This window comes from Staurois parvus, unplaced genomic scaffold, assembly GCF_062004578.1.
Source record: "Staurois parvus isolate SC_StPar_1 unplaced genomic scaffold, SC_StPar_1.0 ptg000046l, whole genome shotgun sequence".
NCBI classification, from domain to species: Eukaryota; Metazoa; Chordata; class Amphibia; order Anura; family Ranidae; genus Staurois; species Staurois parvus.
Genome location: NW_028317842.1, coordinates 1,247,990 through 1,264,441, shown reverse-complemented (window position 1 = coordinate 1,264,441; position 16,452 = coordinate 1,247,990). Strand labels below are relative to the sequence as shown.

The window sequence follows — 16,452 nt, the reverse complement described above, 5'->3', positions numbered from 1 at the left end:
CACTTTGAAAAACAGGGAACAGAGGCCATTAACTTGTAGATCAGTGTACAGGAGTCCACAGGGCAAAGAACAGGGGTCATCAGGAAGGAAGATAGGAGGTCACTTCTGAAAAGGCAATTGTAGAAGTCAAAATAGAGAGTTCACCATTGTTAGACACCGAGGACAATGGGGATCAAAGATCCTCATATGGGGATCAGGGCAAAGTACCCATCATGCCTAGAACCCAGATCTTCTCTCCTGAAGGGATCCAAAAATTTCTAGGATTTGACAGTGAAGGAAATTAGCTAATATCTAACCTATACCCTACTCCGCCTGTGAAAACCCTCAGGAGTGTGGCTGATTTGATTGGCAAAATTATATCTAATGAACACATTACTTCACATGCAACAAATGTACAACAGAGATGTGAGCTTCTAGATGTGAGAAGTCCTAGTGACCAGGTTAAGGTGTTACAATTAACCCTTGATGCCCACACCTGGAATGCACTTCCAGATTTAATTAAGGAAGGCTAAGAGAGTTACAAAGAAACAGAGGCAGAATTGCAGAAGGTTATAAACCCCTCAGCCATAGGTTTGATGGTTGCCTATCAAATTAAACAGGATACCGAGGAAAACCCTCTACTTTATGCCAATAGATTGTGGGCAGCATATAACACTAGTAATGGGAAAGCCACTCGTGAATCCATACGTTTTTATATTGTATATCCTCCCAATGCCCATCCGGCTATTTGATTAAAATGTGATAGATCCCAGAAAAAACACATCTATGAGAAAGTGATCGGATTAATACATAGATCATTTCAAGCAATCCAATCATATAAAACAACACAGGCTTACAGGAAAAAATAAACAGTTGCTGAAGAAGGTGGCGGCATTACAATGTTAAACTACCACCATAGAAGGCCCCCAAACCCCAGGGGAATCCAATCCTTCATACAACCCTAATTAGAACAAAAAAGTTTACAAGGGAGGGGATTAGAGAAAAAAGTGTCAGGAATGGACTCGCCACTGGTGGTGCGGTGGCTCACTTGCTCTGTGGGCTGCAGTACCAGCTCCTACCAGAGGGTGTTTTCAGCAGCCAGGGTCTCACTCCTGCAATCAAGCCATCACCTGAAGCTGATTGCAGGAGGTCTATTTAAGCAGGACCAGCCTGCAATCAGTGCCTTGGTGTTTGTTTTCCATGAGCCCCTGTACTTGGTATCCTGTGAATCTTCTGTTGCCGACCTCTGCATTGTTCCTGACCCTACTGACCGTCTGTTTAACCCCTGGCTTGCCTGACCATCCTTCTGCCTGCTCCTCTGTACCGCGCTGCCCGTGAGTTACTGAACCCGGCTTGTGACCCTGACCATTCTCTGCCTGCTCCTCCGCTACCTCGCTGCCCGCACGTTGCTTACCTGGCCTGCCTGACTACGCCTTACGCTACCCAGACGATCCATCCATTCATCCCATGCGGATCTGTCCCTGTTGCCAGGTCTGCCAGCCTTTTCACGTCAGGCTCCTTTCCCCGCACACCTCTGATGACGCTCTCTACCATTGCTGGATGTACTCAGGGGTCGCGACCTGGTCTCAGTCTGCTCCAAATTTATCCCCACCATCAGGGGCCCTGGTGAATAATCAGATTGGGACTTGGACCCCACGCCCTGGAGGGACCCCGTGCTGTGGGCTGCTAGAGACGCCGCCAGGCGGTGCTTAACAGTACCAAACGGCCTGCCTGACCATTCCATCTCTCCAGCCCTGACTACACCTGTGTTCCCACACATTTCTGGTCATACCCGGATCCCTGACAAAAAGTCTGCCTATAGAGGAATGAGAAGAGGAAACCTTCATAGCCATTTATCAGAAGGCAAGCAGATCAGTGAGACACAAAAAGCCTCTACTAATGCAGAATTACAGCAACAGTTACAGGCATTGCAAGCATGCCCTGAAAAGGAAAAGTAAAGCCCCAGAAATAGGCTGAAGGCCTTCAATGTTGACAATTACAGCCCCATAATTTTGGCACCTATTTCTCTGGATAGGTGCGGGTGCCTCCAAGTGTCAGCATTGATTAGGGGCTGTCAATGTACTATGCTTTTAGATATAGGGGCTGCCATTTCCATTCTGCATGACAAAAGACCCATTAAAATCAACATTATCTTCAGAAAAGCCATTAAATCTCCAGAGCTTCACTGGGCACACTGTTGAGTCAGCTTTGTTTAAACCACTGACAATCCAAATTGGATATTTAATCAGTAAAAACATCCACTTGCATTAATGTCGTTGCCAAATGAAACCAGCCTCCTGGGGTCAGACTTCTTAATGCCCAATGGATGTATTTTGGACTTGACCAATCAGTTACTATGGCAAGGGGTTCCAAACAATTATGCTAGCACCATAGTGATACCCGATTCACACACAATTGCAGCTATCAAGTGTAATGATTCCACATATTGCATCTTACAAACCATAAAAGATCATGCAGATCATGATAGAAAGACAGCAGGAAGCTTTTGCAATGCATAAGCATGACTGTGGAAAGGTAGACAATAATTCACATCAATGGGCCAGATTCAGCTCCGCAAAAGCAATATCCCTTTCCACAGGAAGCTATCAGTTACATTCTGGAAACGATAGATTCAATGCAAGACCAAAAGGGTCTTCAAACCATGTGTATCCACAACAAATGTGCCAATATGGCAGATTTGCAAACATTCTGACAATTCATGATGATTACCAATCAATTGCCAATTAAATTAAACAGTGTTACTAACAATTGTGCCCTCACAGTCGCATCTGTCCCGGATGTCTTAAGCATGTTGAATCCAAATCAAATATTTCATATATTCAGAAGAATGTCAATACAAGTTTGCATTTACATTTTTGGGGAAGCAATACACATTCACATGTCTTCCTCAGGGATTTCATAAGCCTGTTTTATTTCATGCAACCATGAGAGATGTTTTAATGGATTTTTCTTCTCCAAAGAATCTTTCAGTACGCTGACGATTTGCTAGCCACAAGTGGCTAAGAGGAACATTTGCAGCTATTGGGAGGAGCTCTTGCTGATCCTAGAGAAGGTGCAAATGAAGTGTAATCCCCTTAAGGCACAATTGTTGAAAGATTGTCTTTTCTGGGGATTACAGTAGCCCCAAAATGGTTGTGTGTTAGCAACTGAGAAGGTACAAACCATTTTACAATTACCTCTGCAACGACCTTTACCAAACTCTACCTTAGGGCGGCGTACAACCTTGTACGGATCAAGCAGGGGGGACGAGTGGAAGACCGCGTTTAACACCAGAACCGGGCACTATGAATACCTGGTGATGCCCTTCGGGTTGTGTAACGCACCCGTGGTCTTTCAGGAGTTAATCAATGATGTCTTTTGTGACATGTTGCAGCAGTGCGTGGTGGTTTACTTGGATGACATCCTGATTTACTCTGTTTCCATGGAATCTCATATCCAGGATGTTAAGCGGGTGCTGCAACGGTTACGTAAGAACAAACTTTTCTGTAAGCTCAAGAAGTGTGAATTCCACCGATCCCAGGTTGCCTTTCTGGGCTACATCATTTCCGCGGTGGGATTTTCCATTGACCCTCAGGTTTTGGCGGTTCTGCAGTGGCCTCATCCCAATGGTCTTCAGCCCAATCAGCGCTTTTTGGGTTTCGCCAACTATTATCAGAAGTTTATCAGGAACTTCTCCACGCTGGCCAAGCCTCTCAGATCTGACCAAGAAGGGCAGTAATCCCCACAAGTGGTCAACTGAAGCCATCTTAGCTTTCGAGGCTCTGAAATCTACCTTCGCTTCGGCTCCAATAATGTCTCATCCCAATCCTGGGTTGCCCTTTGTCCTCGAGGTTGATGCATCTGAGACGGGAATAGGCGCTTACCTGTCTCAGCGTCGGTCTCCTGATGGACCCCTACTTCCCTGTGGGTTCTACTCCAGGAAGCTTTCCTCTGCAGAATGCAACTACCAGATTGGAGACAGGGAGTTGTTGGCCATTATTCAGGCTCTCAAGGAATGGAGGCACCTGCTCGAGGGTTCTGCGGTTCCGGTCCTCATCCTCACCGACCATAAGAACGTGACGTATCTCTCAGAGGCTAAAAAGACTGACGCCCCTTCAGGCCAGATGGGCCCTGTTCTTGTCGCGTTTTAACTATGCGGTCTCCTTTTTGCCTGGCTGCAAGAATGTCAGGGCTGATGCATTTTCGCAGCAATACTCTGAGCCGACCTCGGTCATACCTCCGGATCAGATCCTGGCTGCCATTCGTACCAGAAAAGGCAGGTTGCTTTGAAACGTGTCACCGCCCCCTTGGACGATTCCCAGCAACGTCTTGACATCACTTCCGCTCGGTGGCAATCTTGGATGCACCTCAAGCTGGCTCCATTACCCACGCTGATGTGAGATCAGCAGCGCCCACCCTGAATCTCGGTTCCTCTCTGCGCCGCGACTCCCGGTTACTGCGCCTGCCATCCTCGCTTCCTCCTGTGGGACCCGCCTAGAGTGCCAGCCATGTAATACCTTGGCACTGCAGCCATCCACCTGTGAGGTGCAGCACAGATGACGTCCTCATATTTGATGCCTGATATCTACCCACGTTTTGTGAGTTTTTAAAATCTTGTGCAATAAATTGTTATAATCCTACTGCACTTAGTCTGGCGCACTTCTCTTTTCTTTTTTTACTACAGAATCTGGTTTACTCTAGAGAGTGCAAGCCTCACGACGGTGTCTACATTGCAGACATACATACATACATACATACATCACACCATCTATCCCAATCCAGTACTGTTTGCACTACAAGTCTTTCTCCTCCACCCCCCCCGCTTCCTTACCACTGAAGCTGCATTATTTACTTGTTGTACTCCCATTACTACCATATATAATTATATACCTCAATTTCCGTTTTTTGTTCGTTCTAAAACTGGACTATTTATGATGCTTAAGATTTTCTGAGTGAACTTTATATCCACCAAAATTTCTCTTGCGCCAATTACATTTTTATTTTGCCATTCGTACCAGCCCGACTTCTCCCCTTGGGGAGCAGATTTTGGCGGCTCAAACTGATGCTCCTCCTGAGAGACCGGATGGTAGATGTTTCGCACCTGAGGGATTGCGCACCTGCTTGCTACGTGCCTACCATAATTCCAAGGCTGCCAGCCATCCAGGTAGGAACCAGTTGTCCTGGGTCATCTCTCGGTCATTCTGGTGGCCATCTCTCCGTTCCGACATCGCCTCATATATTGCGGCATGTTCTGTCTGTGGAGAACAAATCTCCTCGGCATCTTCCACTGGGCCTTCTGCAACCCATTCCCAATGGGGAGCGTCTCTGGTCACACCTGGGCATGGATTTTATTGTAGACCTCCCTGCGTCTCAAGGCCATATGGTCATTCTCATGGTTATCAATCGTTTTTTTCCCAAGATGTGCCATTGTGTTTCACACAGGAAATTGCCAACTGCGCAAGAACTGGCCACGGTTTTTGCCAGGGAGATCTTTCGCTTGCATGGGTTGCTTAAGGTGATTGTCTCGGACCGTGGAAGTCAGTTTGTGTCCAGGTTCTGTTGCGCCTTCTGCTCCCAGTTGGGTATCAAGCTCTCCTTCTCTTCGGCCTACCACCCGCAGTCCAATGGGGCTGCGGAGCATTCCAACCAGGCCCTGGAACAATTCCTTCGCGGCTATATCTCAGACCATCAGGACAATTGGGCCGATCTTCTGCCATGGGCGGAGTTTGCCAGAAACTCAGCTGTCAACTCCTCCTCCGGGATGTCTCCCTTCATGGCCAACTATGGGTTCCAACCTGCGGTATTGCCAGAGTTCTCACCACAGGGCATTCCGGCTGTGGATAACCATCTTGCTGCCCTGCATTCTTCGTGGGGGCAGATCCAGAGGTCCTTGAAGGACTCAGCACAGCGTCAGAAGTTCCAGGCTGACCGTAGACGGTTGCCTGCTCCTTCATACCAGGTCGGAGATAGGGTGTGGTTGTCCACTCGCAACCTCAATCTTCGGGTGCCCGCACCCAAACTGGCCCCCTGTTTTGTTGGTCCTTTCTGCATCCTCCGTAGGGTAAACCCAGTTGCCTATGCCCTTGCTCTTCCTCCAGGGATGTGTATCTATAAAGTCTTCCATGTATCCCTGTTGAATTCTCTAGTTTGTAATCGCTTTATTGCCTCTCTGCCTCGGCCCTGTCCTACCTGGATTGACGGGCATGAGTATGAGGTGAGCCACATCCTGGACTCTCGATTGGTCCGCGGTCGGGTGCACTTCCTGGTCCATTGGCGTGGTTATGGTCCAGAGGAGCGTTCCTGGGTTCCTTCCGCGGATGTTCATGCTCCTGCCCTCCTCCGCGCTTTTCACGCCCGCTTTCCCCAGAAGCCTTATGTTGAGCAGCTGAGGGGGAGGGGCCCTTGAGGAGGAGGTACTGTCAAGGTCCTACCTTTCCTCAGGGTTTGTGCAGCTCCATGTGCTGGCATCCATCTTGGGTGTCTGCTAAGCATTGTGGGATCCTTTATGCTCTCAGTCCTCTGCAGCTCCTCCCAGGAGGGTGCGGCTTAATCACATTTAAGTCTGTCGGTTGCAGCCGTTCTTTGCATTTGTGTCCTGTATGTTGCATTGAAGCAAGCTCTTGTTCAGCTCTCGTTCTCCTGGAAACCGACTCAGCTTTGACAAAGACTCCTCTTGCTCTGACCCTTGGCCCGTTCTGACCATTCTCTGCTTTATTCCATTACCTGACCTCCCGTTGCTGAACCCGGCCCATGACCTGAGTATTCTTGCCTACCGTCTTGTACTGTCTGTTCCGCTGTTATCGACCCAGCCTGTCCGACCACGCTATACGTCTCTCCATCTAGCAACTACCCGCTATACGCCATTGGCGGCAGCCGTACCGCAGCTGGGGTTACTCAGGGCTCGCGACCTGGTCTCAGGCTACGTCAAGTCCATCCCCACCATCTGGGGCCCTGGTGAAGGGCAGCCTGGGGCTTATACTCCGCGCCCTGAGGGACTCCGGTCTGTGGGTCACCAGAAGCTGTCGCCAGTCAGTGCGTGACCTTACCACCGCTCCAGCCCTGACAAAAAGTAGACAGGCAGACTAATGAAAAGTAGACATTAGCCCACGGAAATGTACCTAGCGCCATCTAAATACATTGGTAAATCAGGGCCTCAGCATCCAAATCACCTCACCTTTCATAATGTCACAATATATACTCTCTCTCTCTCTCTCTCTCTCATGCAGATCAACTATGTTTAACACAACCAAAAGGCGAGCTAAAGGCTGCTATCCAATTAAAGGTTATTTGCAAAATTACCTACTCAGGGATAGTAAAATGCAGATTTACCAGTGGGAGCCCAATTATTTGTGGGTCTCACGTGACATGAATTCACTTTATATGTCTATCCCTCACCAATTTGGCCTTAAGGCATTACAATATTTTAGATTATATTATATTAGATGCCAAACAAGCTACATTCATCATAGAAGTTACACAAGTCTGCTTAATCCATAATTTTAGTTATAATGGTGAATTCTATATAAAAATCCAAGGCACAGCTATGGGAACCAATTTTGCTCCCTTGTATGAAAACTGGGCGATGGAAAGAAAAAATATATATGGTTTTCTGCAAAATTTTTTTGGGAGATATATAGATGACATTGTCATCTGGGATGGCACAGCTACATTAATAAACCTATTTGTGGAGCATTGCAACAGCAACCCTCATGACCTTTGCTTCTAGAAGATCTACACCTTTAGACCCTACTCCCTAATAAACAAAGTCATCTACCGGAGGGCTCCAAACCTTAAAAACAAAAAAAACATAGCCCCCAGTAAACTTCCTCCCACTGTGTCCAACTCAGTCCACTTGCCTTATCCCCCTTACCGGCATGTATCAATACCGTAAGGCTCTGTGAAAGACCTGTTCCTTTGTCACTCATGGACAGAAGAATTTACTGTAAAAATGGTAAGACCGCCAAATTTGACAATTTCTATAATTGCTTCTGAATTAATCTAGTATACTGCCTATCTTGCCCATGCGCTAAATTTTATGTGGGCCGAACCATACGTCATGGACGGCTAATAGAGGGGAAAGACAAGACAACCAGTGCTCCCGTACACTTTGCAGAATATCACCACAAATCAACCATCGGATGTCAAGTCTGGGTGTTAGATCACATCCCCAAAACATTGCCAGAGGCTGAGCGATTCCATAGGTTGTGTGTCAGAGAAACTTTTTGGATTTACTCCCTGCATACTCTCTCACCAAGAGGTTTGAATGAAGAATTGGAAATTTCCACCATCATGTAGTTTGATACATATTTCAACTTACTATAAATAAATTTATTTTTTCCATTTACATGAAAATTGAATTTAGAAATTTCTGGAAAAATATGGGGGTGGCTGGTCCAATTGGGGTGACTTTTTTCCTCGCCATACCAGTGAGTATATTAGGATTAGCATGATACAGTTTTATTATATCTTATGTTATATTATATTAGTTGTCTCACCTCTATTAAGGCTTAGGAAGTGTCCTGATTTTATATATGCTCAGAGTCTCGTAACTTATCCAACAGAATATGCATTTATTTTTGGGTTGTACAATTTACACCTTCTATGATGGTTGCCATGGCTTAGCCCATTTTTATTGTTTATGTAATTTGCACAATTTATCATGGTTTATTTGCACTGCTCTCTTGTAATCCTTTATTATGAAGTATATTGCATATAGTCCCTGTCCCTTTAAGAATGGCAGCCTTCAACTGACTTCACATCTTGTGTAAATAACCAAAAATATTCCTCCTCCGTCAGCTTGACAAAAGAGCGTGCCTATGACGAGACCTACAGTGCACATGCTCGTGAAACGCATAACGACACTCTAATGTCATTACACCAATGTGAGCTCCAGCCCTCACTTCCGGGCACTACCATCTTGCCAGATCAGCCTGGAATAGTGATAGGGAGGATCTGGTTACTACACATTGTAATGACAGGACCTTCACACTGAGGCGGTTTATCCCCGATGGACTAGATGCCATATTTCACCTGCTTTCCTGCAAGTGGTTAATTGTGTACAATAAATGTTTGTTTCATCTACACTTAGATGCGCTCTTTGGTTTATTGTAGTTGAAGCTGCATGATTTCCAAGTATAATATTGATCACTTTAGAGAACTCAATGTCCTTACACTGAAGGGGGTCAGTTAAAGAACCAATATAAACTTGTTTTTCATAGATATGGCGGCTATGGCCAACAACCAAGCCTCCTTCACCCATGTCAAGGCTCACTTTTTGTTCTTACATTTCTAGTCATACAGGTGTCCCGGTGGCTGGTTTAGGACATTTGGGGGGAGGACCAACACCATCAGGTGTGGAGCCAGGATCCCCGCTGGTGAGTATATAGGATTTCTTATTATACATTAACTTCTTGTGGTTTTTCACCCCCTCCCCTCCTAGCTCATACACAGTTCATTTTCAGTCTTTTTTTCATATGAATCCCCATCAACTGTTCGAAATTCGGTCCAGATACCCAACATGGAGGATAAGGCACTTTCAGCTATGGTCCGAGATGCATGTCATTGCCGACACGCTAATGATGCGAAAAACGAATGATCCAACTATCAACATGAATGTTAATTTGCTTTTCAGCTCATCTGTGGCCTGCTTGAAGCGCATCTTCCCTGCATCAAAGCACCACAATTAAAACACAACCCAATATCTATCCAGGCCTCCATTTTTATTTTATTTTGTTGAGATGTCACAATCTGATGTCATTGCTGTAATAACACCCAGAGTGCAGACCGCTGCAGGGGAGCAAGGTCCTGTTACTAAACTGTAAGATGCTTCCAATAACAATCCTCAGCCTTACTGTCCTAGCCACATCCATGCCCATGGATGACCCAGAGGTTGGATAGAAGCAGTGGGTGGTCCTGGTGGCTTGCTCCAATGGCTCCTACAACTACAGACATCAGTGCCAAGCTTATCAAATCAAGGAGATCATGGCGATTATGTATGATGATATTGCAGATAATGAAGAGAATCCAACCAAGGGAATCATTAAAAATGGGCCCAACAGTATACATGTGTATGTGAGAGTGCTTAAGGTCTACACAAAAGAGGCGGTGAAGGAAAAAAAAAAAAAAAGAAGGATCTGGAAAGGTGATAAAGATGGTCGTTAGGTCCACTCTTAATCATCCTCATTGATCATGGAGCTCCGGGTCTGCTATCCTTTCCAAGTGATGACCTCCACATCGAAGAACTGAACAAGCCAGTCAAATATATGTATGATAACAAGATGTACAAAAAGATTGTTCTATACATAGAGACCTGTGAATCTGGCTCCATGAAAATCATCTACCCAACATTGAAGTTTATGCTACCATAGCCGCCAACCCTCATGAGTCCTCTTACACTGAGAAGCAAGACCGATACCTCTGATCTTTACAGTGTCAGCAGGATGGAAGACTATACAGTTTTACTGGTCAAGGCACACACTAATACCAGTCATGTGATGCAGTATTGGAACTGGACCATTTCAAGAGGAAGGCGAGCCAGTTCCAGGGTAGCGCTAAATCAGTGACTTCTTGCAAAACCCTGGAGTCGGTACGCAATATGGGCCTGATCCCTAGCCCAACAGAGCCCATGGCCATCCTAAAAGAAGAAATTCCTGGCCATCAAATAATTTGTTTTTAATTCTAGTGATTCTATTTTTGTTTCTTATCCCTTATAATTATTTCTGTAATTGTTTTACATAAAAGATATGCCTAGCTACACTTAGTGCTGATTGTCACACACAGTAGACGTGATCGATTGCCGACTTGCAGAGGATTCCACACAGAGACTTACTATTAAAACAGCGTCTGAAAAGAATGCGCCCACAGCAGACAGCTAACTTGTGTCCTGCACATGCGCATTTATATCCGTGCATACATGCTAGAGAAGGGTCTAGTTCTTGACTGTTAGACATGCTTCTAGCACATCTGCTCTCTTAGATGGATTCCTGTATTGTGCCTAGTTAGTAAATTTGCTTTCACGTCTACTTGTGTGACGCTTTCTTTAGTGTCTTTGCCGTCTAAAAGTAGGACGGACTAATGAAGTAGACATTAGCCCACGGAAATGTACCTAGGCGCCGTCTAGATACATTAGTAAATAAGGGCCTCAGCATCCATCAATCACCTTTCATAATGTCACAATATATATTCACTCTCTCTCTCACGCAGATCAACTATGTTTAAAAAACGCAACCAAAAGGCAAGCTAAATGCAGCTATCCAATTAAAAAGGTTTACAAAATTATCTACTCAGGGATTGTAAAATGCAGATGTAGACCCCAAACAAGCTACCGTCATCATAGAAGTTACACAAGTTTGCTTCTGCTTAACCCATAATTATTGTAGTTCTAATGGTGAATTCTATAGACAAATCTAAGGCACAGCTTTGGGAACCAGTTTTGCTCCCTTGTATGAAAACTGGGCGATGGGCCTCTGGAAAGAAAAACCATATAATGGAAAAACAGCTTTGATGAAATTTGTTTTTTTGGAGATATATCGATGACATTCTTGTCATCTGGGATGGCACAGCTACATTAATAAACCTATTTGTGGAACATTGCAACAGCGACCCTCATGACCTTTGCTTCACATATGTTTCTGACCCCAATAGTTTGGCCTTCCTAGATCGATCTTGAAGTTAGTCACAATAGTGGGGTAATACAGGCCAGAAACTTCACAAAGCCCACAGTGGGCAATTCCTAAATACACTATGAGAGCTGCCATTTCCCCAAATAGATTAACATCTTTAACCATTTGCCGCTCGGCCTATAGCCGTTTGGCGGCCGCAAAATTGCATTAACTTTCCGAGGTTTACGCCATTTGGCGTCCTCCCTCACATTCGCAGTTTGCGCGGTTTTAGCGGCGCAATCTGTCACCGGCCGATGACAGATCTGAGTACTGGCCCCTGTGGCCGATACCATGTGACCTGCTGTGACCAATCACAGGTCACATGACAGTTTTATATAATGGATGGCTTCATTCATGCCATCCATTGTATACTAGTGTCTAGCTGTGAATGGTCACAGCAGGTCACATGCACATGGCATGTGATTAGCTGTGGCCAAAATCACAGCTAAGCACAAAAAAAAAAAAACCTGAATGAAAAATCGATGTCATTCAGGTAAATGCTTGTTTGTAGCAAAGTAATTCTTTGCTATAAGCAAATTGTGTAAAAAAAAAAAAAAAAAAATACTGATCACTTCCCCAAAGTAGTACAATGTTACTATGGTAACATTGTCCTACTTTGGTCATAGTAAAACATGAAAAAATCTTAATAAAAAAATTGAAAATATATATTTTTCACTGTCACCAGTCAGTGTCCCTGTTCACCGCCATGCCAGTTATATGATGCTGTACTACACTGGTGATATGTAAAAAAAAAGAGTGAAAATTGTTTCATTTTCCGAGAAAATGACAAAAAAAAAACCTCATCATTCCTCTTATGAAGTACGTTGGACTGTACTTTATAAAAAGGGGTCATTTGGCGGATCTGTACTATTCTGACATTCTTGGACCTCAAGAAATAAGATTGCCTGTCAGTACTTCAGGATTGATCAATTTTCAGATCTATACCATAGTTTGTGAACTCTATAACTTTCCTACAAACTAAATACATCCTAATTTGGGTTATTTTTACCAAAGACATGTAGTAGAATACATCTCGGCCTAAATTTATGAAGAAGAATTTATTTGTAAACTTTTATAACAGAAACAAAGAAAAGTTTGATTTCAAAAATTATTTTGTTAATTTAGCAAAAATAAAAAACACCGGCCGTGATTAAATACCACCAAAAGAAAGCTCTAGTTGTGTAAAGAAAATGATAAAATTTTAGTTTGGGTACAATGTTATATGACCGCGCAATTGTCATTCAAAGTGTGAGAGCGTTGAAACCTGAAAACTGGTCTGGGCAGGAAGGTGTAAAATTGCCCAGTATTGAATTGGTTAAAAAAATGGACAATTTTGTTGGTTACACATTGATTACATTGAACACAGCATAACTCTAAAAAAACAAGTTTTCAGATGAGGGTTAGCTAACTGAACCAATAGAAAAAGTCCACAACCGATATTTAAACAGTAAACCTGAAAAGAAAAAAAAATACCAAGAACAGCGACCATTCTACTTGTTTTCATTACCACATTTCACAATCAGCATGTTAAGATGGAAAGGGTACTATCCAAACATTGGAATATCCTACTAGAAGTTCCACAAAATTATGACCCTACTTCCTAATAAACCTAAAGTCACCTACCGGAGGGCTCCAGACCTTAATAAAATAGCCCCCTAATCTTCCTCCCACTGTGTCCAACTCTCAGTCCACTTGCCTTATCCCCCTTACCGGCATGTATCAATACCGTAAGGCTCTGTGCAAGACCTGTTCCTTTGTCACCCATGGACAGAAGAATTTACTATAAAAATGGTAAGACCTCCAAATTTGACAATTTCTATATAAATTGCTCCTCTGATTTTATCTAGTATACTGCCTATCTTGCCCATGCGCTAAATTCTATGTGAACCGAACCATACGCCATGGACGGCTAATAGAGAAGGAGAAAGACAACAGTGTTCCCGTACACTTTGCAGAATATCACCAATCAACCATTGGACTTCAAGTCTGGGTGTTAGATCACATCCCCAAAACATTGCCAGAGGCTGAGCAATTCCATAGGTTGTGTGTCAGAGAAACCTTTTGGATTTACTCCCTGCATACTCTCTCCCCAAGGGGTTTGAATGAAGAATTGGAAATTTTCCCCATCATGTAGTTTGAAATATATTTTAACCTACTATACATTTATTTATTTTTCCCCATTTACATGAAAATTGAATTTAGAAATTTCTGGGAAAATATGGGAGTGGCTGGTTTAATCAAGGCGTTTTTTTTCCTCGGCATACCAGTGAGTATATTAGGATTAGCATGATACAGTTTTATTATATCTTATGTTTTTATATTATATTAGTTGTCTCACCTCTATTAAGGCTTAGGAAGTGTCCTGATTTTATATATGCTCAGAGTCTCGTAACTTATCCAACAGCATATGCATTTATTTTTGGGTTGTACAATTTACACCTTCTATGATGGTTGTTGCCATGGCTTAGCCCAATTTTATTTATGTAATTTGCACAATTTATACAATTTATCATGGTTTATTTGCACTGCTCTCTTTTAATCCTTTATTATGAAGTATATTGCATATAGTCCCTGTCCCTTTAAGAATGGCAGCCTTCAACTGACTTCACATCTTGTATAAATAGCCGAAAATACTCCTCCTCCGTCAGCTTGACAAAGGAGCGTGCCTGTGACGAGACCTACAGTACGCATGCTCGTGGAACGCATAACAACGCTCTGTCATTACACCAATGTGAGCTCCAGCCCTCACTTCCGGGCACCACCATCTTGCCAGATCAGCCTGGAATAGTGATAGGGAGGATCTGGTTACTACACATTGCGATGACAGGACCTTCACACTGAGGCGGTTTATCCCCGATGGACTAGATGCCATATTTCACCTGCTTTCCTTCAAGTGGTTTTTAATTGTGTACAATAAATGTTTGTTTCATCTACACTTAGATGCGCTCTCTTTGGTTTATTGTAGCTGAAGCTGCATGATTTCCAAGTATAATATTGATCACTTTAGAGAACTCAATGTCCTTACACTGAAGGGGGTCAGTTAAAGAACCAATATAACTTGTTTTTCCTAGATATGGCAGCTATGACCAACAACCAAGCCTCCAAGGCTCACTTGCTTTGTTCTTACATTTCTAATCATACAAGTGTCCCAGAGGCTGGTTTAGGACATTTGGGGGAGGGGGACCAAAACACCATCAGGGGTGGAGCCAGGATCCCGGCTGGTCAGTATGATTTCTTCTTATACATTAACTTCTTGTGTTTTTCACCCCCTCCCCTCCCAGCTCATGCACAGTTCATTTTCAGTGTTTTTTTCATATGAATCAACTGTTCAAAATTCGGCCCCGATTCCCAACATGCAGGATAAGGCACTTTCAGCTATGGTCCGAAAATTGCATGTCGTTGCCGACACACTAATGATGCGAAAAACGAATGATCCAACTATCAACATGAATGTTAAATTTGTTTTTCGCCTCATCTAAGGCTTGCTTGAAGCGCATCTTCCCTGCATCAAAGCACCACAATTAAAAACACAACCCAATTCATTTTTAATACTCAATATCTATCCAGGCCTCCATTTTTATTTTATTTTGTTGAGATGTCACAATCTGATCTCATTGCTGTGATAACACCCAGAGTGCAGACCGCTGCAGGGGAGCAGGGTCCTGTTACTAAATGTAAGATGCTTCCAGTAACAATCCTCAGCCTTACTGTCCTAGCCACATCCATGCCCATGGATGACCCAGAGGTTGGATAGAAGCAGATAATGAAGAGAATCCAACCAAATGAATCATTAAAAATGGGCCCAACAGTATACATGTGTATGTGAGAGTGCTTAAGGACTACACAAAAGGCGATGCAGAGGCGGTGAAGGGAAAAAAAAAAAAAAAAAAAGGATCTGGGAAGGTGATAAAGATATGGTCGTTAGGTCCACTCTCTTAATCAGCCTCATTGATCATGGAGCTCCGGGTCTGCTATCCTTTCCAAGTGATGACCTCCACATCGAAGAACTGAACAAGCCAGTTAAATATATGTACGATAACAAGATGTACAAAAAGATTGTTCTATACATAGAGACCTGTGAATCTGGCTCCATGAAAATCATCTACCCAACATTGAAGTTTATGCTACCATAGCCGCCAACCCTCATGAGTCCTCTTACACTGAGAAGCAAGACCAATACCTCGGTGATCTTTATAGTGTCAGCTGGATGGAAGACTACACAGTTTTACTGGTCAAGGCACACACTAATACCGGTCATGTGATGCAGTATTGGAACTGGACCATTTCAAGATGAAGGCGAACCAGTTCCAGGGTAGCGCTGAATCAGTGGCCTCTCACAAAACCCTGGAGCCGGTACACAATATGGACCTGATCCCTAGCCCAGTGGAGCCCATGGCCATCCTAAAGAAGAAAATCCTGGCCATCAACAATTAATTTGATTTTAATTCTAGTGATTCTATTTTTGTTTCTTATCCCTTATAATTATTTCTGTAATTGTTTTACATAAAAGATATGCCTAGCTACACTTAGTGCTGGTTGTCACACACAGTAGACGCGATCGATTGCCGACTTGCAGAGGACTCCACACAGAGATTTACTATTAAAAACAGCGTCTGAAAAGAATGCGCCCACGGCAGACAGCTAACTTGTGTCCTGCACATGCTCATTTATATCCATGCATACATGCTGGAGAAGCGTCTAGTTCTTGACTGTCATGTATTCCTTTAAAAAAATATTTTACCCATTTAATTTTTTTTGAAATTAATATATTTGTTTAAAATTAAGTCCCAATACTTGTAAAAGCAAATTTCAA

The 16,452-nt window shown here is 43.6% G+C and overlaps 1 pseudogene; it reads left to right on the top strand.

The window, feature by feature from the left end:
* Positions 1-3,364: 3,364 nt before the first annotated feature.
* On the top strand, positions 3,365-16,073 carry LOC149470426 (legumain pseudogene; annotated as a pseudogene).
* The last annotated feature ends 379 nt before the right edge of the window (positions 16,074-16,452 follow it).